The sequence below is a fragment of the Pelobates fuscus genome, chromosome 1 (genome assembly GCF_036172605.1).
Source record: "Pelobates fuscus isolate aPelFus1 chromosome 1, aPelFus1.pri, whole genome shotgun sequence".
In the NCBI taxonomy this organism is placed as follows: domain Eukaryota; kingdom Metazoa; phylum Chordata; class Amphibia; order Anura; family Pelobatidae; genus Pelobates; species Pelobates fuscus.
Window position 1 is genome coordinate 201,587,640 of NC_086317.1, and position 26,691 is coordinate 201,614,330.

General features: G+C 41.3%; 1 protein-coding gene across 4 annotated transcripts in view; it reads right to left on the reverse strand.

Moving 5' to 3' along the window:
• Positions 1–9,454: 9,454 nt before the first annotated feature.
• The window catches only part of AHDC1 (AT-hook DNA binding motif containing 1), a 90,187-nt gene continuing 72,950 nt past the window's right edge, over positions 9,455–26,691 (reverse strand). For all 4 annotated transcript variants that reach the window (XM_063453571.1, XM_063453589.1, XM_063453580.1 and 1 more), the window contains exon 5: positions 9,455–10,038. The gene's annotated coding sequence lies outside the window, so the exon portion shown is untranslated. The remainder of the gene's footprint in view (positions 10,039–26,691) is intronic.

The following is a 26,691-nucleotide window of genomic DNA, read 5'->3' on the forward strand; positions in this document are numbered from 1 at the left end:
TCATGATCTGTGAGCAGAAGCCAGAACCATACCTATTAGCACTATACCATAGCAGGAGGCAGACTTGGGCTCTGTGTCCATCACAACATCTTACAATCCTACCAACACTTTCAATTTAGCTCAAACTTAGGTCCCATCCAACACTGCCCCCTCGTGCTCAACACTCTTCTCCCTAACACATAATCCTTCTCTTCCAAATGACCTAACTACTTGGTTATTTCGGTGCATCTCAAACAAACATACCATACGGCTCACCGATCTCGCTAGCTCGTATTCTACATTGCGTCTGGACTCATACCTTACCTTATGTCCCTCCACTTTCTATGACGAATATCATCAACTCATTCACCATCTCAAAACGCTCGCTCACCCAAACAATACTATACATAGGCGTGCGCCCGGGGTGTGCCTGGGCACACCTTAATCCCCGCAGCCCGCATGATGTGCCTCCGTGGGCCCACAGCAGCATGGAGGGAGGCAGGAAAGGACCCGGGGAGCTCTTGCCAGCTGCTCCGCCGGTTCCTCTCGCGAGGTCAGAGCTTTACCATGGCAGTGCTCAGATTTAGCGAGAGTTGAGTGAACTCTAGCCCCGCAGGCTAGAGTTCACTCACCCCTGAACCACCAGGGATGGTAGCAGCACGGTCCCCCCCACCCTACAAAAGGTAAGTAGGGAGGGGGATATTAACTAAACACCCCCACACAATACACACAAACAGCGCACACACACACACTAACAGCACCCTCACACATACATACACACACCAGTGTGTGTGTGTGTGTGTGTATATATATATATATATACACACACACACACACATATATATATATATATATATATATATATATATATACATACATACACACACACACACACGGTGTGTGTTTGTGCCTTAGGGTGCACACACTTATGCAATTGGCTGCGCACGCCTATGATACTATATGACCCTGCAAACGACAAACCAGTGAATCCCAAGGTACTATATCTACAGTGTTACTAACTGTGATATGATAATGTCCTGATTTCCTGTTCCTTTATATGTTGATATGATGTTAATCCATTTTTTTTATATGGGTATTGCACCACAGATTCAACACCTACAATGAAGTATGTTGTAATATAACTGGTTTGTCTTTGTAACACTGTACGATGCTCTTTGCCCAATAAAAGTAAAAAAAAAAAAAAAAAAAAAAATGTAGGTTACAGGACATTTCAATGTTTACAGCACCTTTATAATAAGATAATTCTTCAGGTAATTATTTTTGTGCTGTACATGGACTCACTACTTATCCAAACTAAGCACCAGTGTGGATCCGATACTGACACTATGTGGAATTGGAATGAAATTTAAAGTATACGATTTGGTGACACCGGTACAGTTTGCACCTCTGTCTGCATTCCATTCTGTTTTGGACTTTCCCTCCCCACGCAATCATCCTTTTATGTCCTACTGTAGTCCCAACCCTTTTCAACATTCTTCCTTCCGTAATTGCCCTCTCATTATCATTGAGCCCTTTGTGGGGGTTTAGTTTTAATTTTTTCCTGACCTCTGCGTATGCTTTTCGCATACATGCAACATGTATACATTCAAACACCTATACAACACGCTATCTTTGATGCTATTTGGCCCAAAAAAAAATTAAAATGAATAATCATATAAAAGCCATTAGATCTTTTAGTTTTTGAAAGTATCAATTCCTAGTTACTTAAATCCTGGGGCAACACTGGGTTAAATTGTTCTGCCCGAGATTAGTTGAGAGTTGCCTTCTGTGGCGGCAGATGCCAATATTAATTCAGTTCCGGAATGACCCTAAACCACACAATGTAAGTCAAACTGTGCATTATAGGTAATACCTGGATGACGTTACTATGTTTCAAAAGATGATGTGCCAATTGATATAATCAACAGACCATATAACGTAATATAAAGGCTCCCAAATGTGCAAGCATTAGTTTTTCTCATGTGGGGGGGTTGCTTTTAGAAAAATAAAATGTGAGGAGAGTGTTTACCCATGCAGCTTGCTCCATCCCTGCTCCCTTGCCTTTGGACATTAACAAGACATCATATCCAAAATTCCTCCACATTGAGGCCCTGCAAATATCCTGTTGTGCTGAAAGCAACAAAACCCCACGCTATGTGTAAAAGACCTGCAGCTTTGGTAGACACATCAACATATGACTTTAAAAAACAAAAAAAACAACACATATACTAAACCCAATTTGTGTGTTTTGAAACAAATCCTCTCTAATTCATGCTGTGAGATTCAAAACTAAGCATTATACAAGCAAGGCACCTCATGCCAGGTCTGGTACACAGAGTATTCATCTCCTGTAGTTGCTGCATATGTACATTAAACATCCAAACTTCCCTGTACTGCATTGGCTCACATTATGGCATGTTATATGTTGTCTGGTCCCCTTAGGGGAGCTGAAAGGCAGCCCAGTGTACATGTGCAGCCTTTGAAGTGGGAGCAGTGCTGCAGTTGCCAGTTCCTGCTGACCTCATTACTGCCACCTCGGGCTTCAAGAGCAGACATCCCCCACACTACCTTCCCTGTTCTCCATATGCTCTCTTCTCCTATTTTCACCCCCCCCCCCCCCCACCCCTTAACTGGAGCCTCTCCTTACCCCCAATGCAAACAAATCACTAGTTTTCCCAGTGTATCACCCACCCCCAAATGCTTTTTCAAGCTTTATTCTGTGACTGAAAGAGTTACAAGGAGGAAAAAAAAAAAGGCGAGGATTGGGAAAGGGATAAAGGGAGGTAGATAGGAGGTGGTGGTGAGATTAAAAACACGCAGTAAGAGAACCTTACATGGACAGCACGAGACAGACAAAAAAAAAAAAGCAATGAAGGCCTCTTCTCTGGTTTCCATGGTAACATGTCACCCTCACACCTTCTGTCCCTGACATGTCACACAGCTTCTGGCTCTCTCCCCAGCCCCTGACATTGAGTGACAGAAGAGGGAAAGTGCCTTCTACACACTAAACACATCACCAGATCATTTAGGTAAGTCTGAAATACAAAACTGAATTGAAAACATTTTCTAGGATTAAACATTTCCGCACACTTTTCTCGCAAAACTCAACCATTCACACAACCCATCTATACGCACACGCATTATTTTTTTTTTTTTTGTTCAACCTTCATACATAAAAAAACCCAAAAAACTTGTAACCACTTTCTGACAGGTGATTGTCAAACGTGTGATATTAAGGCATTTATCTCACACCTTACCACAAAGGGGTTAAAACAATATTAATTATTGATATAAAAAAAGGGGGGGGGGGGGGGGGGGGGGGAGAGATGCGGAATATAGGCCAAGAAAGCAAAGTAAGGTAATGTATCAAATTCCGCTACTTCGGCGTTACATTTTGCAATTCCCTTTCCAATTCTCCACAATCTTTAATCAACGTGAATTTATGTTCGATCATTATAAACCAGTGATTAGCCCATGTTTGCACGGCCGATATTTATTAGCATCATTGCCCATGGAACGCTGAGCAGAGTAAGAAGTGCAGATAATGGTTTTTGGTTTTTTTAAACCATCAGTATTGCAAAGGACAACCATCACTGGCATATACTTTTTACCATTATACCCTTAGAAACCAGTTAGGAAAATACTGTTGAATTGCACGCCTGGACATAACTAAAAAAAAAAAAAAAAAAAAAAAAAAACCTATAGAGAGAGTGTGTGTGTGTGTGTATATCTTTCTATCTAAATACATATTGTTATAAAGCGCACACAACTTGGATCTTTTCTTCAAGCTTTCCACTAGTCATTCAATCCATGTACACAGCTCACACTATGCAGGCACACATTTCAAGGCAGAGCTGCTGTCACCTCATACTCTCACATCCACTGAATCGCACAAACACCCCTTTCTCACACACCTCCATCACACACAGCTGTGTCAGTGCACATTGTACAGGGTCAGACATCTGGGCTGTTGCCCAGCAACAAAGTCCCCCTCTTTACCTGGCAGCTAACCCCACCCCCCCACCCCTCCCCTCAGGCAAATCTGGAAAAGCAGAAGTGACCTCCCCCCCCCCCCTCATCTAGCGCAAGGCCAGAACGGATGATTAACCAGCACCATGCCATATAAAACCTTGCAGACTGACAGCATAACCCTTTTTCTGCCAGAAAGAGCCTTCCCAAGCGTGACAGAATAAAGCCTTCTCAGCCCAACCACGGCTGCAAAACCCATTCCCTGCCAAATTCAGCCTTGCATAATATGGCAGAGATGTGCTTTTTGTAACCGTTTCCTTGCCAGAGACAGCTATAATTGCAAACACATTAATGTGCTCAGTGAGACAATTCCCCAGGGTTTGCTTTGCAGTGTAACTCATTAGTTGCTGCACAGCTACACTTGTTTAAATAGAAATAAACTAAACGTATGGCCTTCAGTTTAGCCTGCCAGAGAACTCCAATGCCCTACCCACTAACTGAGAATCTAGAATGTAGGCTCGTTTGAGCAGAGCCCTCAAAACCCTCTGTTAAAGGAACACTAGTGTCACCAAAACAACTGTAGCTTAATGAAGCAGTTTTGATGTATATAGATGCCTATGAAGTCTCACTGCACAATTGTCTGCCATTTAGGAGTTAAATCACTTTTGTTTATTTACATCCATCCCTAGCCACACCTGCCCTGGCTGTGACTGACATAGCCTGCATAAAAAAATGGTTGGTTTCATAGTTAATCACGTTAGATTTTTAACCCGTGCTCTGTAAATTGAACTTTAAATCATACACAGGAGCCTCCTGTAAAGTCTATCAAGCTATTAAAAGAGCAGGAGATATGAATTTCTAAATTTAACAGAATTTGCAATAAAGGAACTGTAAATATCAGATGACTCTTTACAGGAAGTGTTTAGGAAGGCTGTTCAAGTCACATGCCTAGGGCTGTATAAATAGAGTAAATTAACTCCTAAATGGCAGAGAATTGAGTGAAACTGCAGTGGCATGATATATACACAAAACTGCTTGATTAAGCTAAAGTTGTTTTAATGAATATAGTGTCCCTTTAATGTTCCAACACGCTCTGTCCCTGTACGTCCAGCTCGTCTTGCTGCAATTACATGTCTGATTGTCCACCTATTGTACAGAGCTATGTAATTTGTTGGTACTTTATAAATAAAAATGGCCATCCCCAACCTACCATGTCCTTGTTGCTTTACCAAGGAACAGGCAAAGTCCTCACCACCCTATAAAGGTTCCTCTTTGAGGTATTTCAACCTCAAACAACCTTCTTAATTAGTTACACTTCAAACTTACCAGGGGACTACAAACCCTACAAGTGAACTCCTGGAATCCTATCCACCATACCATACACCCTCGCTGCCAGAAATTACTGCAGGGCCAGTGGAACCCCGGCCAGTGGAACCCCGGCCAGCCAAATAATTGCAAGCACAATCTACCAGAAACTCACCCTAACCATGCCAGAGATTTCTACCATCACTCCCCATAGCAAAAAATAAAAATAAACCAAAAAAACCCCATAAAGTATTTACGCTCTTCCTATACACTCCCTTTTCAGTTAACTCCCCCCTTGTACCAAAAGTAATCACTCCCCTCATGCAGAAATAGTGTAGTCAATCTTGATGGAAAGAACCCAATAATGCTCTAGGTGCTTGCTATCCTTACTGACAGCTTTAAATGTACATTTTATAAAAACGCAGACATACCATAAAGCCAATAAAGAGAGCAAGGTTTTATCAGCAGATTTCTTTAACAGATTGTTAAGAAGCAATGAGGCACCAAAGTGTGTGTGTGTGTGTGTGTGTGTACGCAGTGAAGGCCCGCAGGGATTGTGGGAGGACAGTCTGTTCTGAGCAAGGAGGGTCATAGAGCAGCAGGAGACTGTCACACTGCTGGCAAAGAGAGAAGAGAGGAACTGACGAATGGGACATCAAGAGCCTGGCGTGAACTAGTAGAGAAGGAGGGAGAGCAAGGGACAGTGATTATAGCCAAGGACAGAGAGAAGGGATACGGGAATGGAGAAATGAGAACGCATAAGTGAGACTAGACAGTGAGAGTGGGGGAAGCTGGAAGACATTATAAAAATTCAGATACATTAAAAAATGAAATCAAAATGCAGCAAAGGAAGAATAAAATGTAACAAGATTAAATACAGGAAAAAAAAAGGGTAGGAGTAGGGGCAAGGTCTGGATTGTGAAAGGGCACATGTTGGGGGGAGGGTAGGAGAATGACGTATACCGTGAAGAACAGACAAGTAGATGAGTTGATGACAGGAAAGTGGAACACAGGAGAAGATAGGGAACAGAGAGCACAGTAGAGACAGGATGGAGTGACAGAACAGAGAGAATGGGGCGAGAGACCGGAGAGGGAGTGTGTGAGTATGTAAAAGGTGGAATGAAGATGATAAATGATAAAATGAAGTTAAGGAGAATGTGTTAGGGAGAGATAAGGTAGATGTGAAGGTGAGAGATTAAAAGAGGGATGTGATCAAGAAATGAGGAAAGGGGAGTTGGAAAGAATATGGTGAGAAGGCGATAGAACACATTATTTGTAAGGGTGAATGATAGAACGATGCGTGAGAGAGGAGTATGCAGGGGAAATAGAATAAAGGCAGAACTGATGAACAAAGAAATAAGGTAAAAAGGAGTAGGAAAGGAAAATGTGCCCATTCCCTGATCATTTTGTTTTACGGACATCTGTTACTAAATTGCATCACACCAAATACGGGTTGGGGTGCTAGATTATTATAGAATACAGAGTTGCCTATGAAAAGCTATGTCTGTACTTGGCAACACTTGAAAACATTTTTTACAGCACAACAATCAAGTAAGCAGTTTACAGAAGTGTACATATTTATAGCCATTCCAATATACCGTATTTTAGAACCAACAATTGCTTATACTGTATATACTCGAGTATAAGCCGATCCGAATATAAGCCGAGGCCCCTAATTTTACCCCAAAAAACTGGGAAAACTTATTGACTCGAGTATAAGACTAGGGTGGGATATGCAGCAGCTACTGGTAAATTTCTAAATAAAATTAGATCCTAAAAAAATTATATTAATTGAATATGTATTTACAGTGTGTGCGTATGAGTGCAGTGTGCGTGTGCGTATGAGTGCAGTGTGTGTGTGTGTGTGTGTGAATGCAGTGTGTGTATGAATGCAGTGTGTATGAGTGAAGTGTGTGTGTGTATGAATGCAGTGTGTGTGTGTGTGTTGCAGAGCCTTGGTGGGGGGTGGGCATTTTTATTATTTTTTTATTATTATTATTATAATAATTTTTTTGTTGTTATTATTATTTTTTAATTATTATTATTTATATTTGTATTAATTTTTTCGTCCCCCCTCCCTGCTTGATACATGGCAGGGAGGGGGGCTCTCACTCCCTGGTGGTCCAGTGGCATTGGCAGTTCAGTGGAGGGGGGCTGGCAGGAAGCACTTACCTCTCCTGCAGCTCCCTTCTCCTCCGCGCCGGTCCGGTCAGCTCCCTCTGTCAGCTCACACTGTCTTGCGAGAGCCGCACTATGACCCCGCGGCTCTCGCGAGACTTACACTGGGAGCTGACCGAGGTGCTGAACAGACCGGCGCGGAGGAGGAGGGAGCTGCAGGAGAGGTAAGTAACCGCACACAGCCCCCAGTCTGTATTATGGCAATGTAAATTGCCATAATACAGACAGTGACTCGAGTATAAGCCGAGTTGGGGTTTTTCAGCACAAAAAATGTGCTGAAAAACTCTGCTAATAATAGAGTATATACGGTAATTATAATGCATGTTATATCCCAGCATCTCCTCTGGAGTACATCCATGGAATAGGAAGGATACCTCTACAGAACAGTACCAGTTTTAGACAAAGAAACCAAATGTTACTCCACGTACAACTCCATATTAAGCAAGCCAAGTATCAAGTGGTGTCTTAATGCCACACGTCTTTTAAGAGAATACTTTGCACATGCACTACTAGATTTCTTTTTAACCATTTTAAAAATGTATAACAATTTTATAGTGGGATAGGAGGATAAAAACTGTTGCTGTTTTGTAAAGAAATCTGGACAGTTGGCAATAAAGCCTTGAAGTACATACTTTGTATTGTTCAAATTACAGTTTTAATGCAACTATATTTAGAGAACACAAATGATGCCCTATTGTTTATACAACAGATTTATAAAACGTTAACTGTTTGACTTTATGAAGGGAGCAGATCCTGCAAAGATTCTAGTTCTGAAATAGTTAGTCTAATGAAAAAAACCAAAACAAAAGTAATGCAAGTAGCTCTGTCATGGGCATTTTTTTTTTTTTTTTTAAACTGTGTCCTCTCACCCTCCAATTGTTTTTTCTTTTAAATATGCTTTGCGGCACTAGATCTTCTTGCTATCTAGCGCCAACATTATTAGCCTTGCAGTGATGCTTGTTTACTGCCTGCTTGCCTTCACGATGCTGATCTTTCTTATGCTCAGTAACTCCATCTCAATACTGCCTAAGATCGAGACTCAGGGATATTGTACTGGGCATGCGCAACAACCAGTGGAAGACAAATTGGAGCATTGGTAAGTATTCTAGGAAGATTTTACTTTACAATGTAAGTAAAGCTTGCTTTAAAATGACATTATAGGCACCCAGACCACTTCATCTCATTGAAGTGATCTGAGTATAATGTTCCTGTCCCCTTAACCGTGCAATGTTAATATTGCAGTTACATACAGCCACTAGAGGTGTTTCCTGCATGTTCATGGAGTTTAACTCTGTGAAATTACAGACATCCTCACTCTTTGCATGAGGTTGTCCAGCATCTTCAAAATACACATAGGAAAGCATTGATTCAGAGCTTTTCTAGAGGGAAGCTCTAATGTTTGTGCAGCCATCGCCGTGCATGTGCATTGGGCTCCCCCATCAGTATCAAGAGTAGAAAGATCCAGCGTCAAGAGACGTCTGCTCTAGAAAGTGTTAAATGGGAGGAAAAAATAAATAAAAATCACCGGAGGAGGAGAGAAACCATAGTTTTGTATTCCAAAGCTATAGTGCATCTTTAAGCTCCACAATATGTCAAGCAATGGAAAAATACATACAGCAAAATAGTGCTGACTTTGCGCATACACTTAAAATTAGAAGAGAAATCAGAAAGAAAAGGAACAAACTGGAATACAGGAGAGAGAAAAAATAAAAAGGTAAGTATGCCATGACAGAGCCACTTAAGATATGGCGATACTCCCCACTGGATCCAATAAGATATCTGATTGCAATTATGGAGTGAAGGATTTTTTTTATTTTATTTTGTGGCATCACTGGAAATGGCTAATTGGGTTTTAGCTTTACTTTTTTTGGATCAACAGCATAAAAGAATGGGGTTGACCTTGATGGACTTTAGTCTTTTTTTTTTCCCCAACCAAGCTACTATATGCAACTTCCCCTCTCATTTCCAACACACATACACAAAACATTTCTGATCATTTTCAAAGACATTAAACACACAGATCTCATTTTGGACAATACACAATTTATGAGAAATCCTTATTATTTACAATAAATAGTTTTTACCGCCGAGGATGGTGGTGGTGGTGGTGGTGGAAGGGAATTAACATACGCAAGTTCAGTGCCGCCGGTAGATGGGGGAGGGGTTGGGGGGTTCAGAGTTGGTGATGCAGGTTATGGGTTTGTGAGGGGAAAATTGGGGGTGGGTGGAAATATTAAACCTTTTCCTTAATAGAGATGCCAAAGCTTGTATGCAACTCTAACCATGAGGGGATAACATAAGGCTCCCCCCACCTCCCTCCCCCACATATTGCCCAACTCCACATTTATTTATTTTTACAATTTTGTAACATTTAAAAAAATTTCTTATGTACAATTTTTGCTGGTTTTGAGAAGAGAAGAAATACCCTCAAACAAAAGAAAAAAAACCCTAAAAACAATTTTATTCTTCTGAGGGGGAATTTGGGAGGGAGGGGTGTCCCAGAGCTCAGGAAGTAGGGAGAGAACTCATGATTTAGGTGTTTCAGGCTCAGAGAGGGAATCCCACGGCGTATCTTCTGGCTTCAATATATACGGAGGTGGGCATGAGCTGTGGACAGAAGAAAATGAATATAAATTCTCAGTAATACAGCAAACATACATACAAAACATGTTTAACATATTTCTATTTTTATATATATATATATATATATATATATATACACACACATATATATATATATATATATATATACACACACACACATTTATAACAAAATCTGCATCATCTTTCTGTTATGATTAAATAGTGATTAAATCTTTTTCTTTTTTTTTTTCTGTTAAATAGTTTAGTTGGCCACAGCTCACATGTTTAGATGGCCATAGTATCAGTATAAAGGATAGGGCAAGAGAAGTTTAGGGTCTTGGTATCCTCTATGTTAATGGAACACTATAGGGTAGGGTCATATATATGTATGATTCTATAGTGTTAAATATCATCTACATCCCCTGCCCTGCTCCGCCCCCCCTTGTTTCCCTAAATATAGTAAAAATCTTACCTTTATTGCAATCTGCTGCTACTTGTTCTGCCCCTGATCTGCCTGGTTGGCTGACATCATCCCAAGTGTTTATTAAAGACAATCACAATGCTTTCCCTTAGGAAAACATTGACAAGGAGGCATATCAGGGGCAGAGCCAGCACAAGTTAAACACAGTCCTGGCCAATCAGCATCTCCATATAGAAATGCTTTGCATTAATGCATTTCTATAATGAAAGTTCAGTGTCTCCATGCAGAGGGAGGAGACACTGAATGTCAGTGCGGCACACTGTGCAGCACTGCCCCAGGAAGCACATCTAGCTGCCTTCTGAGGAGTGGCCGGTGGAGGTATCCCGTAGGCTGTAATGTAAACATTGCCATTTCTCTGAAAATATTTGCTGCAAAAAAGCCAGCAGGGAATAATTATACTTGCCAGAACAAATACAATAAGCTGTAGTTCTGGGGACTATGGTGTCCCTTTAATATACGGGCTAACACAGATAAGATCACATTGGACATCAAAATAAACCAGGTAAGAAAAGTAAGAAAAGTTAAACAAAGGAAGAGAGCAATGATTAACCAAGAGAGAGGAGGGGAAACACGGGTTGGCAAGCATGAGGGTATTGTGCAACTCTCAATTCTCAGCCAACCTAAAGCTTAAGGAAATTCTGCTTCAACTAGAGCTACAGAATTGGATAACGCTAAAACACTACAAGTTGACAGAGCCCATGGGAAAGACACAAATCAGATTATCTCAAATACATCAACATAAATGTACCGAAGCATTTAACAAATAAAATTATATAATGGACCTGTTATGACCCCAATTTCAGCATTATATTCTACTGGGGTGAGAGGTGGGGGATCTTTCACTACCAATAAAGTCAAAAGTTGCATGGTTTTGAGACATTTAAGTGCCAAAAACAAATAACACAACCTCCCACTATTTAGTAGATATGCCTTTAGTAAAACATGCATTTAGTTTAGCATTTTTTCATTTGGAGTACATCTAAAAACAGCTTGCAAAAGCTGCAGATCTCTTGTATGAAGCCTTTATACATTGTCTAATTGACAGTCAGGAACGTGTAACAAGGTTAAAGGGTTTCAACCCTTTTTTTGAAAACATTTGAAAAATGCCCATTTGGTACTATTCTTTGGGTCCCACCACAAAAACACTAAAAAGTGTTTAAAATCTTAACTTAATCCCATAGAGAAGCATTGAATCCAGGGACACAGCAAAAACAGCATGTGTCACTACATCCACAGTGATGATGTAGTAAGAGTGCTTATAGTGGTCCTTTAACAAACATATCTCCCGCCTGCCCCCCTTAAAAACCACAATTTGTACCCACTAATAACACAAAAGTCCACTTCCAAAGAGTGGTTTATATGGAGTGGCAACTGCCATGGTGGTGTCATGAGTTTGTTTTACTATGCTTTTAATGTAGTTTGCACCAGCACTTTGAGTAATCCCGAGTGATCAAGGGCCATCTCACAAGATAATTCTGTCACATGAGCAGTGAAAGGGCAAGATCTACAAATGACCCCATTATACTAGACCTGCAGGGTATAGGAGGTAAAAGAAAAAGGACATGGGTTTAAATTAGATTAAAAAGAAATGCAATAAAAGAGTGTAAAAGATAAATGAGATGAACTAGGAGAGAATAAAACGGGTGCAATAGAAATCAAAGTGGCTGCGATGATAAGATGAGACGGCAGCTTGAGGATGGAGTAGAGCAGAGCTTGACATAACCCAGTTGCCAAGTCACCATGGCGACTAGGAATTTTGTTCTGGGCCTGGGTGTTTGCCCGTTCTGCAGATTCGAAATGGAGCCGGGTGGCGGGGGAGCTGTAATCTTCCTGCTCTCTCACATGTCCAGCTGTGATGCCGGTATATGTCACTCCGGCCCGGTATCACTAAACAGTACAAGTAGAAGATCAAGAGCTTGAAGATTACAGCAGCCCCACTGAACCCAGAGAAATGATCCCCACTGGACCGTAGAGAGTGAACCCATTCCAGCTCTTCCAAATGTAGGACTTCCACTAAAATGTAAAAAAGTGTGTGTGTGGGTAGGTGTGGGGGGGGGGGGGGGGGGGGGAGAATGTGTGTTTTTTGATCAGTGAGTGAATGAGTGTGTGTTTAGTTGACTGGCCCCCCTCCAATAGCATAGTTAAAGTGTTTTTACTCACCTTTTTCCCCACACCATTCTGGTCTGGTCATGGCTGGCCCTACATCCATAGCTGAGCTAATCTTAATAATTTCATACAAGATCAGTGCATCTCTATGGGGATCAGTCAGCACCTGGACTAGGAATCGCTTCTAGTGGCCATCTGTCACTAGACAGTGTTTACATTAAAAGGTCTGCATTAAAGGGACACAGTAGACACCCAGACCACTTAAGGCCATTGAAGTGGTCTAAGTGCAAACTCCCATTACCCTTTTTATAAACAGCAATAATTACCTCCTAGGGTTAACTTCTCCTCTAGGGACTTCCAGGTGCTTAGCACACTATGCATGATGACGAAAAGGACTTGGGAATTGTTATAGACAACAAACTATGCAACAATGTGCAATGTCAATCAGCAGTGGCCAAGGCCAGTAGGGTATTGTCATGCATGAAAAAGGGCATTCATTCTCGGGACGAGAATATAATTTTGCCTCTTTATAAATCACTGGTAAGACCACACATTGAATATGCTGTGCAATTTTGGGCACCTGTTCTAAAGAAGGATATTATGGCACTAGAAAAAGTGCAGAGGCGGGCTACAAAATTAATAAAAGGAGTGGAACATATCAGCTATGAAGAAAGGTTAACAAATTTAAACCTATTTAGTTTAGAAAAACGTCGCCTGAGAGGGGATATGATAACATTATTCAAATATATTCGAGGCCAATACAAACCATTGTGTGGAAATCTATTCACAAACCGGACTTTACATAGGACACGAGGTCATGCGTTTAGACTAGAAGAAAGAAGATTTTGTCTAAGGCAAAGGAAAGGTTTTTTTTACTGTAAGAACAATCAGGATGTGGAATTCACTGCCTGAAGAAGTGGTTTTATCAGAGTCCATACAGATGGTCAAACAGCTACTAGATGAACACTTGCAAAAACAGAATATTCAAAGATATAATCTTTCAATGTAGGGTAATAACTGCTTGATCCAAGGATAAATCTGACTGCCATTCTGGGGTCAAAAAGGAATTTTTTTCCTAGCTTGTTGCAAAATTAGAAGTGCTTCAAACTGTTTTTTTTTTTTTGCCTTCTTTTGGATCAACAGCAAAAAACATATGTGAGGAAGGCTGAACTTGATGGACGCAAGCCTCTTTTCAGCTATGTAACTATGTAACTATGACTTCCAGCATGACCGAAATCCCAATAGGAAAGTATTGAATAATGCTTTCCTATGGGGAGATTCTAATGCGAGCGCTGATGCGCATTAGGTCTCCCCCACTGGTAGACGTAGGCAGCGGAGGAGCGTGGGCGGAGCTGAGCCAGCGCCAAGGGACATCAGCGCTGGACCCAGTAAGTGACAGAAGGGGTTTCCCCTTCTGCATCAACAAGGAAGAAAGCTATAGTGCCAGGAAAACGAGTTTGTTTTCCTGGCACTAGTTTCCCTTTAAGCTGTGATGGTTCTGAGGACTATAATGTCATTGCAAATACAGCTTTGTTAGTTTAAAAAAATCTGGCTCTTAAGTGTTTTAGCTGGCTCCTAAATGCCATGCATTTTCATCAAGCTCTGGAGTAAAGGTAGGAAATTTAGAGAAATGAGAGAAGGAGCAGAGTGGTTGTGGCTAGATTAAAGGGACACTATGGTTACCAGAACAACTACAGCTTATTGAATTTGTTCTGGTGAGTAGAATCATTACCTTCAGGCTTTTTGCTGTAAACACTGTCTTTTCAGAGAAAATGCTGTGTTTACATTACAGCTTAGGGATAACTTCACTGGCCACTCCTCAGATGGCTATTAGAGATCCTTCCTGGGTCATGACTGCCTAAAATGCATACAAACATTCAGTATCTCCTTCCTCTGGCCAGGGCGGTGTTTGAATCATGCTGGCTCTGCCTCTGATCTGCCTCCTTCGTCAGTCTCAGCCAATCCTATGCGGAAGCACTGTGATTGGATCAGGCTACCACTTCTGATGATGTCAGCAGACGGCTTGTTTGTTTTTTTTAGGCAAAAAGTATGCAGATCTACAGCTTCTGGCTTGAATACAATAATATTTCTATATTTATGGAGGCATGAGGGACCCAGGGGGGCCAGGTGGTGGTTTGAACACTATAGGGTCAGGAATACATGTTTGTGTTCCTGACCCTATAGTGATCCTTTAAAATTATAAAAAAGGGCAGATAAGAGGTGGATTAAATTTTGACAGAGGTGGACAGAAACAAGACTGCAATGACATGTTAAAACTGGGAGAGACCATGATGAAAGTATGATTGTGGGGAAAAAATGTGACTGAAGATTTATAAAAAGAATGAGACTGAGTTTATATCAAAAGAACACTAGATTAAGGTTGCTGGTGAAGGGATTAGGTAGGAGCACGAACTAAAAATAAACTAGTGTGGTAATGTTATATCCCCCTGAATTCTAATGACATACAAGTCAAAAGGAGAATGGCTTGCCACTGTTCTTTGTCTGGGTTTGGGATGCCTTTTGGCAGCTCCAGGTTGCTGAACTGGTCACAAGAGTGGATATGGCCCTGTAAAATGTCCAGTCTGCAAATTAGTGTAATTGATTGTCAGTGTATCAAAGTCAGCCCTTTAGCTGATCGTTAATAATTGTTAAACTTACAAAAGGCTAACCATTTGTAGACACTGAGGGTGACATCTGAATATATTTCATAGCTGGCCTTTCTGCTCACTGTATTTAATGCTCAGTGTGTGTATATATATATATATATATATATATATATATATATATATGTGTGTGAGGCTATACCCTCCAATGGTATAAATGCTATGCCACTCCAATGGGATGATCTCTGGTGCACAATGTGCTCAAATGCTTTTTTGAGCAGGCAAATGTGTTTCTTAATTGTCAAGTGGTGGTCCAGAAAATAAAAACTTGTATAATGTGAACAATTTGCACCCCACCAGTGCATCTATATTTCCTAGACTGATAGAAAAATGATAAATGCATTTACAAGCCCTAAATACAATCTGCCAGTTCTATTGTTTGTCTTCTGGCATGCTGTAAATGCTGTGGCGTTTGAGTCATTGTGTTAATGGTTTGTATTTACCTTCCCAGTGTCAAGGTTATGTTTGAGAGGAGTGGAAATCTCTTTGCTGTTTCTACCCTTTTTGTGGCATCATTGGAAGTGGCTACAATTGTATTTTTTTTTTCTTCTGTTGGATCAGCAGCATAAAAAATGGGTTTTAAGGTTGAACTTCATGGATTTTAGTCCTTGTTTTTTCAACCTAGATTACTATATAACATTGGGTTTCTAAATTGTTAATGTAATACGTCACCCTGGAAGCGACAGTCCCTCATTCCCTTTCCTCAGTAATCACTATTGAAAACCTCCATTTGTTTAAAAATACATAGGGATTAAGGAGAGAGCGCAGGTAACTTGTTTTTCTTTGGTAATCGCTATTGAATAGTTTACTGGGGTTCGAAGAAGAAAACCATTCCTACCTCAGTAGCAACTCTTTGTCCAGAGTTACATCATAGTCCCATAATCCCATGGGTGCCCTCAAACATTCGCAAAGAAATACTGTATGGGTGCATGTGAAATGGGCAATCTGAAATGCTACACTACTCATATTGCAAGGAACTTTTTAAGTTAACCTGTATGGTAGGTTCTGGCTTTACCAAAACAGCCAGAGGTTCAATGTAAATGTGTAAAAACTAAAACAAAACCTACTCATGGCAAACATGAAAGAGTTTCTCCAAGCATCATGACCAGTTCAGTGGTTTGATGTGGTCATGGTGTATGAAGTGTGCATGTGCAGTGTTTCGCTATGAAATACTGTCCATACGTTGTTTAACCCTCTGCTGTCAGATGTCTAACTTCATCTCCATTGGCATATCATTAGCCAGTCCGGAAGTAAAGTCCTGAGAAGGCCAATATCAGACGCTCATTAATTAGCTGAGGGAGGTCAGTTGATGCTCTCAGCCAATAAATGAGCAGAATGAATTATAAATGAGCATTTGGCTTCCGCAGCTCTGCAAAACCTGCAATGACTGAAACCTGCTAACTAAGAAGACCAGGAGCCTAACGAGACCCACATAAAACGGCAAACCATTGCAATACTTTGTCCTGGGAACTGAAGTTACTTCTCACATAACTATCGGCTGTAGTGGTAATGATGGTTGGAGTAGCCTTTAAGCTCACTATCAAGCTAGGCATAAAAATGGATATCAATTCCGCTTTAAATATGTTGCGTGTGTTTTACAGAAAAACTTGGCGTTTAAGTATCTATTAAAACTCCATTTTAGATTTGTCCACAACATGTTACAATTAGTTTTTTCTGACATTATTAACTGACAAATTTATTACAAGTGTGTTTGTGAGGATTTGTTTTTCCCAAAATGTTTGAACCAGTGGTTCATAACCTTTGTTTTTAAAAGTAATCTAAATTACACATATTGAAGTAGCTTGGTGGCCCAATGTAGAAGTGCATAATTAGATCAACAACACAGCCTTCAAATGTAACATAGCATATACTAAAAATAAAAATATTATAGACGCTTCTTGTGTAACAGGTAGATGGTATAAGCAAAACACTGCCATCTATCTATACACCATTTATTTACTGTGAACAGATAACCAGGGTCTTTATGAGCATAATGGGCCTTCCTACCACTATGGACCCTGTAAAACAGCATGAGGACCCACACTTAAAACCAGTTGTCTAATGAATGTTTCAGACACTGATATCTAAATTTATTGTAAGTACAACTTTTAAAATTTGCATTGGAAACAGCTGTGTATGTCAGGTTATTGCTCATAGGTGAGATGTTCTCTGCTGACGTCAGACATCTTGTGGGATCTTTTAAGATTAAGGTGATCATTCTTACTACTAGGCGTTGTGGAGGAAGCATGGGGTGACATTTTATGAATTAATATAGTTTATGCTTTCCTTTTAAGTTTTTATTTTGATTTCACCCACTTATATCCCCCCCACCTTCAAAATACAAGTGAATACAGTATATTTCGGAATATCAAATATGATATATAGGACAGCAATATATCACAGACAAAAAGCAAGATTTGCCCATCCCTACTAAAATGATTAAACTGTAATCCAATGGGATGCAAAAAAATCTGTTGTCAGTGGGAGACATCTTTTGTCTATTTCATTTATTTTTGTAAAAGAAATGGATTGATAAAAAGGGATTTTTCCTTTCGAAGAAATTTAAAAATGTGCATAGATACACATATAAGTTATGACACGCTCTGACATAACTTACCGTATGCTGCTTTTGGTAAACGGGATATCAGACCTCATATCATTTATATCTTAGGCTACAGGCCTAATACTGGCCTAACGTAGTTTATTTAAATGTAACATGTTTGTTATTTTTGCATAAAATGTATTAACATTGAAAGTATTCCATGAAGATTTTCATAGTAAAAGGGTCATCTGTAATATAAATAGTAAGCTTACAAAAGCAAGGTTACCAGCCCTTCATTGTCTCTGCATTTTACTGAAAAACCTACCTACGATCCGGATGCCCACGGTCATTTACGGCCACCCCACCCCCCCCATGATTTTAATTTTTTTTCATTAAAATCTATTTATGTTGAAAAAAAAGTGCCTTTTCTCTAGCGCGGAGTCTCCCTTGGAGCTGCCAGGACCACCTCCTCAAGCGTGCCTCCAGGATGACGAGCCAAGTTCAATGCTCTTCACAAAGAAGCAATGTGGAACGTAGGTGCATGCGCAATGATTCTACGTGGCCGACCGTGACACCCCTCTTTGAGAGAAGGGAAGTAACATTCCCAGCTCTCATACAGAGAGGGCTTGGAGACATGGACTTGAAGTCGCTCTTCCAAGCCTTCTATGTACTTTAATAAAGGGTTTTGGGATGGGGGACAGGATCGCCAGCACTGAAGGCACTATAACAACTTCACAAAAATTAAGTTGGTAAAGTGCCTAAAGTGTTCCTTTAAGGAAGAAGATAGAAAAGGGAATCCTAACATGAATATGTTCATCAGTTTTGGCAAGTTCAGCAGCACTTCATTTAGAACAATAGACAGTACAAATTCTCAGCTCAAGTACTTTCCATTTTGTAAAGCAACACAAAAATCTATAGAATGTCACTATATTTGCACGATTGTCATTTTCCTGGTATATATTTCCAAGTTCTCTAGATATAGCGCCAGTTTGTTTTCACTCAGCTTATTTTATCATGTATATACAATAACTGTAACTGCATATGACATACAAAAAGTGGTCTAATCCAACAAATTCTGATAAGTAATGGATGTTTTTATGCCTCTCGGTCATCTGAAGCTTTGGGGTCACTAACTTCGCTTCTGTCTGACAAATACCTTTTATACAACATGTTTAACCATGTGATCAATGAGATCAGTACAACAGTTTTCAATTGAGTGCCAACTTAAGTAGAAAGACAGATCCTGCCTGATCAAACTGTGCTCAAATGAGTACAATGACTGCCTGCACTGCTGTATGTACTTTATAACTGACACACCCTGACCTAGAAAACAGGAGTACTCATGGCAATAACTGCTAGCCTTGAAACAGCAGATGTTTGTGAACTACATTTTCCATGATGCTCAGCCATGCTCACTGAGCTATGGGAATGCAGTATATAACTAAATTGAGGCTAGAAGAAAATCTGAATTAATGTCAAGAAATGTAGCACTTCAACTGCTTTGATCACATATATCCCATGACATTACAAATTAAACATACGCAGATAGCATCTTTTTTATGGTGCATAGCTTAGTGTGTAAAAAATAAAACATAAATAGAGAAGGGGGGGGCGTGGCTTGGCTGCTGAAAAATATGGCCGCTTGAGCTGTGAGCTCCGTCCAGACACTCCGCAAAAGCACTGAAAACCTGCACTAACCTTCTCCGCACGCTTCCTAGATCGGGAGGTCACACACACACACAGACCAAGATGAAAGCCGCTCAATCTAATGATCTTGAAATAGGCATTGAAAGCCATGTATCGGTGTTTGCAGATGACACAAAACTTCGTAAAGTAATAAAATGTGAGCAGGATATTGCTTTGCTGCAGAGGGATTTGGATAGATTGGGGGACTGGGCACTAAAATGGCAGATGAAATTTAACGTAGAAAAATGCAAAGTTATGCACTTCGGGGTTAAGAATGCACAAGCAACTTACACCCTAAATGGTAGTGAACTAGGGATAACCACACACGAGAAGGATTTGGGAATTGTTATAGACAATAAATTAGGCAGCAATATGCAATGTCAATCTGCAGTTGCTAAGGCCAGTTTTGTCATATATAAATAGGGGCATAAATTCTCAGGATGAAAATATAATTTTGCCTCTTTGCCTGTTCACCTTTCTATTTTATCTGTCCATTTATCACAAGGAAGAGGGAACACCTTGTTGGTGAACTGCTGCTCACCCTTGAGAAGAGAGCGCTTATTACCCTTTTGCATCTTTATAAATCGCTGGTAAGACCACACCTTGAATATGCTGTGCAATTTTGGGCGCCTGTTCTAAAGAAGGATATTATGGCACTAAAAAAAGTCCAGAGACGAGCTACAAAATTGATAAACGGAATGGAGCATTTTAGTTATGAAGAAAGGTTAAAATAATGAAATCTGTTTAGTTTGGAAAAATGGCGCATGAGAGGGGATATGATAACATTATACAAATATATTCGGGGCCAGTACAAACCTTTATCTGGAAACCTATTCATAAACAGGGATATACATAGGACACAAGGTCACACATTTAGGCTGGAAGTAAGGAGATTTCATCTAAGGCAAAGAAAAGGTTTTTTTACAGTAAGAGCAATAAGGATATGGAATTCTCTGCCTGAAGAGGTGGTTTTGTCAGAGTCATTACAGATGTTTAAACTGCAATTGGATAAATACTTGCAAAAACATAACATACAGGGATATAATTTCTAATTAGTGGGGTAATAGCTGCTTGATCCAAGGAGACATCTGACTGCTATTTTGGGGTCAAGAAGGAATTTTTTCCTAGTTTGTGGCAAAATTGGAAGCGCTTCAGACTAGGTTTTTTGCCTTCTTTTGGATCAACAGCAAAAACATATGTGAGGAAGGCTGAACTTGATGGACGCAAGTCTCTTTTCAGCTATGTAACTATGTAAACTACTATGTAAGACCGGGAGGACGCTGCATCTGACTCCTCCACCTCGTTCACAGAGGACACGTCCAACATATTGGCCCAGATGAAGGAACAGGACTTTTCTGGCAGCAAAGATCTAGAGGAGCTCGAGGGAAGTCAAAATGGAAATCCAGGCCCTGGGGATCTACACGTCCACACGTGTGTAATCAGTCTCACAGGCGCACAATGCCCTGCTAACCTCCGACTCAGACTGGCACACCCAGCTCCTAGCAGTGGAATCCTCTCTAGAAAACCTCACCAGCTGGTCCCGGCGCAACAACCTCAGGCTGATGGGGGTGCCCAAAGATGCCAAAGAAGGCCAGGTGGCCGAGAAGGTGCTGGCGATCCTTAAACCGCTACTGCCAGACCTCTTAGCAGACAGATGGGAGCTTAATAAGGAACAAAGAGCCCTGGGGGCGCCTCAAAACAGCACACAGCCCCGAGATATCATCCGGTTTCACTTCTACGCCACTAAAGAAACAGTCATCAGCAAAAGCAGAACGGAAGAAGTAACCTTTGAAGGCCGGCAGATACAAATCTTTTAAGACCCAACCTATCCCCAGTCACCATTGCGAAAGGAATGGAGGCCCATCACGAACGCTCTTCGGGCCCACAATGTTAAATTTCCCTGGAACCACCTCTTTGGAATGGCATTCAGAGGGGGACACATGCACGTCCTGGTCCCCTAGAGTGATTCTTCAGATACCTGGGACTGGACGCCTTGGAGGAGCTCGCAGACCTAGTCAGACGGGAGAAGGTACCCGCCCCGCTGCCAAGAGAATGGCTCACAGTCAGTGAGGCCTTATCAGTAGGCCGGCAACTAGCACCGAAGAATACACTCTGCTTTGCGTCCTGCCCTGGCTGAACAACGATAACACGCGAGAAGGATGTTCTGAATGGACACTAACGTATGATGGGATAAAGGGAGTACGCCATGGGGGGATTGGGGGGGAGAGATGGCATACGGCCCTTGTCCACCCTGTTCTGTACATGAGGGCAGGGGGGGGGGACGGGGGGACACACGACTGCTCTGGCACTGGGCAACAGAAGGGAAAAAAACAAAATACAACAGCTCCAATCATTTGTGCCGCTCTCTTTGCCCTCTATTCAAATAAACAGCACGAGAGTCCACCAAATAGATGACTCCAGTTCAGACAAAGGGGTATTCCAGGTGTGGGGAACTGTGGGAGGGGGGGGGGGGGGGGAGGAGGAGAGAGGGAGGGTCAGCTAGACCACCCCAACGAACACAAGCATGTGGGTTATTACAAGGTCTATAGTTCTGTGTCTCCCATGTTTGTATAGATTAAGGCATGTTATGAGGTTACTACAAAGGATGTCTTCGATGAAGAGTGTCTGGAGCGGCAGCGATACCACTCCCGACTATGGTCAGAAAAGACCCTAGGGGACTGGACACCCCACACTTGTCCTGGCCATGAATCAGACCAGGCTCTAGTTTTATAAGTTAAATATTTTTGATTGCTCTACTTACTATCCTCTTTCTCTTCTCCTCCACTTCTATACTCCTTTGCTGCATGGATGCTTACTACCCTCAAGGTGCTGGATTGTCCTGTTCAACCGATACCCCCACCTTAGCGCCATGACAACCAAAATAATCTCCCTTAACGTTAAGGGACTAAATTCTCTGCATAAGAGGAGGCTCTTGTTTAGGGACGTCAAACGCATGCATGCAGACATAGCGTTCTTACAGGAAACGCATCTCAATAGAGCACACAACAACCTACTGAGAGACAGGCACTTTGATAGGATATACAGATCACCGGCCACAAGCCAACACAATGGGGTAGCAATACTACTTCACAAGCATTGCCATCTACAGGTGACCAACGCACTAACGAATGGAGTGGGACGGTACATCCTAGCCTCGGGCACAATCGGCTCCTGAACCATTCACCTACTTAATCTGTACGCCTCCCAAAAAACTGAGGTGCTGTTCTGGGAAGTCGTGGGGGACCTACTAGGACCACTACTATCAGACATCATACTGAGGGAGGAGACTTCAATGCGGTTTCATGCCCTGCAGTGGACAGAAGCGCTGAACAGGGAGGACCGGCGTCACAAGGCATAGGGGGCCAATATAGATTGCTCAACACATTCATTGACACATAAACTAGTCGACATATGGAGGACTCGCCACCCCTGGGACAGGGTACTAGACCTTTCACTCAGCCCCACACGACACCTATTCTAGAATAGACATATAGACATGTTCCTAACTAACTTTAAACTTCTGCCTAGCGTGGCCAGATCAGAGATTAACAATATCACCTGGTCGGACCACGCAGATATAGTCGTGTATGTTAGAAGACTGCTACCCACCCCACCATGGTCCTGGAGATTAAACTGGTCCCTATTGCGAGACGAGGCAGTGAAGGAAGAAGTATCAAAAGCGATTACCACATATTTCCTAGAAAACAAGACCCCTATAAACAAAACTGTACTTCGGGGCACTTTAATAAAAATAGCATCGCATAGAAAGAAAAAGACTGAAAAGCTATTTACTTTGCAAAAATAACTCCGGAAGCTGGAAACAGAACACAAAGCAACACCCACCTCAACGCTCCTGCAGCGCCGCAGGGAAACGCGCAAGCAGCTAAAGCAACTTCTGCTGGAGGATGTGGTGTGGCAGATTAAGTCCTCTAGGAGGTACTTCTATGAGAGGACGAACAGAATTGACACCCCTGTAGCTTGATGCCTCCACCCAAGGCAACCCTGAAAGCATATCACACAGCTCAGGACATCCTCCGGTACTTTAACATCTTCCCCCACAGACATACAACGTGTTTCACGAATATTACCCCAAACTATATAACCACTCCCCTGCAGAACACTACACAACCCCAACGTCCGACCGGCGTTTAGACAACCTTTCACATTTACTGCTATACTATGACGCAGCCCAATTGGCTCAAATAGTACATTGGCAGACATCGAAACAGTCTGGGTGAAATACGATATCCCTGAAATGTACATGTGGCTAGACAGACCCAACAGAGCCCTTATCCGCACACAATTCCCATCGATCCTAAATTCCTTCGACATCTGGGACTGCCTGCGCAACAAATACTCTCTGGCCAGAGATCAGTCCCCAATGACACCAATCCTATGCAACAGACAGTTCCCCCCAGCCATGGGACCGCAAGTCTTCAAAAACCTTGAAACCGCGGGACTACAAAGATTACACCTTCTATGGCAGGGGGACTCCGTGATTACATTTGCCAGACTGCAGGATGGGTCCCACCTAAGACCCTCAGACTTCTTCAGATACCTACAAATACACAATTTTGCACGTCAGCCAGGCATTAGGGAGGTGGCAGTAGCTACCCATACCACATTCAAACATTTATGAAGAGAAATACAAAAAAGGTTTGATATCACTCCTTTATGCTCATCTCAACGTGGAACCCTCAGTATGGGGGGAGCTAAAGTCTTTCGAACACTGGGAATCAGACCTTGGGGAGACCCTAGAGGGGGATGAGTGGCAGGACATTTGGGAAGCAGCATCTTCCTCTGTGTCCTCTCTCAGGAACAAATGTACAAAACCATGTTCCGCTGGCATGTCACTCCAGTATTCCTTAATAGGATAGGTCGCAATCCGACGGACCTCTGCTGGAGGCTCTGTGGACACAGAGGCACATACATCCATATGTGGTGGGACTGCAGAAAACTACACAGTTACTGGAATGGAGTCTCAGATCTGGAAGCCAGAGTTCTCCAGAGACCCATTGAGCATTGAACTGGATGGTTCGATTCGGAGAGCCAAAAGGGGTGTACACCAACACGGATGCACGTGAACGACTCAAACAGCTCGAGATGGTCTTTGATACAAGTGTTTAGCTTTTAAAAGTTAATTGGTTCTTTCTTTGTATGACAAAAGGTAAAAAATCTTGGCAGAATGCATATAAGCCACAGTACCACAGCAAGTTCTAAGATATGTCTTAACTCAAACTGATTGTTTCTGTAACAAGCAGCTAAATCTGACTGAACCATACCTTGGCTTTTGCAAAAGCCATACTACTGTTGATACTATGTAATTTCTGTCAGTGAAAAATAAAGAATAAAAAACATTAAAAAGAGAGAACAACTTTAAAACTCTTAATTCTTAAATTTGAAAATCAACCATATATTAATCCTAACCACCCCCTTTACATGGAATTACATTCAAAGGAAAAAAACAGTCACAAATGTGGCTTTTTAGGTTTCCTCCCACTGCTGAATTTATTGAGAAATAAAGTACACCTGTGGAAGATAGAAGAACTCAATTTTGCATTGATGTTAAAAAAAAAAAAAACCTATGCCACATTGGATAGCTAGGCTGAGAGCAATCCACATTAATCCTGCTTAAAGACATTAATTGGGGGCACTTGCATAAATTTACTTTAATTACCAAACATGACACACAAAGTGCAAAGCGGAAGTGCTTTGTGTGTGGAGTTGTCCTTTGACTATAATATAAGTATTTGTCTGTTAGAAATAAGCACTTGTATGACTCACTTGAGAACTACCACCACAGTTGTCAAATAGCAATGAGGTTCCCTTTCTGGAGCTAACAGACGTGGCAGATAGGCTTTGCTAGCGCGTGCGTGGCTTCTCCAAGGAATAAATGTGAGCGAGTGTGCACACGTCCACAGGGCTTCATTTTATCGCATCCTCCCTGGCTGCTTATATATCTCCTGGCTATTGCATTCTCTCTGGCTGACTCCTGCGGAACGCACATGAGAGTGCAGTCATGTTTGTTTTCTTTAGTTTTATATCTACTAAATTGTAATTTAAAAAATCCCCTGTATAATGTTCCTTTAATAACAAAAATAAATTATCATAGTTTGGGAAGAATACGTATAATAATAAAATAATAATAATAATATATAAGTATGCACTGTATTAGTCAGAAGAGAGCTCAACCTAAGAAACAGCTGAAGGCAATTAGGACAGGTCCACTCTAGGATAAAACAAATATGGCCTTACAAATGTATATTTTAAACAAAAATATACATAATCATATTTCCTTGGTTAACATGACTTGGAGAAGCTGAAATAGTCAATCTCATTTTATCTGGTCTCTTGTCAACTTGAAAACTAAGATCCACTCAATAATGGAGGAGTCTGAATACTGGATAGTGTGTGTAAATGTGTAAGAGTATGGTAGGGGCTGTGTTCTGTGGGAGTGACTAGGCTTTTTATTTAAATTACATTTTATGTTTATTTTTTATAAGTTTATTTGCCCTTCCCTGCCTTTTATCTGTGGCCAGCGAGGTGGGACAATACATTCCCTAGTGGTCTGGTAGCACTGTGCAAGCAAGCTCCCAGCTTGTTGTCTTGAATAGTAAAGGGGTTGCCCAGGTGACTACCTGTGGCAGGACCTCTCCCACTCTAAGGCTGTGAGCTGCATCAGAACATTGCCAACGTTACCCATGTCTCACAAGAGGAATGCCAGAGGTGGAAGCTGGAGTCTCCTGCCCTAATCCCCCTTTCACAGCAGTGGGCACGTGTGTTTTACAGGTGATAACAAATCTCACTCCTTTTTAGGTTTAACCAAAATGGTCATCAGTTTGAAAACAGGCAATTTTACAACAGGCATATTCTTCTTTGCTTCCCTACTAATAATTAATATTTTGTGCTCTGTAAAAGATCAGTTTTCAGAAACGTATTTCGTTTTTTTTTTAGTTTTTTAATTTTCAAAAATAAGTTCCAACACTTTGGAAAAACCTAATTAGTGAAATATTCAAAGTATTTTTGAGTTTACCAAGACCAAGAGATTTATCTTACATTCAAAGACAGAAGAGTAGTGGAGATATCCTCTACGTTTAAAGGGACTGTTTAAAAGGTCAATCAGGAAAATATTCCTAAGGTTTTGCTTGATGCTAAAATGTGTTTTTAGCATATGTACAACTTGTCTTCTGTGACAGAGC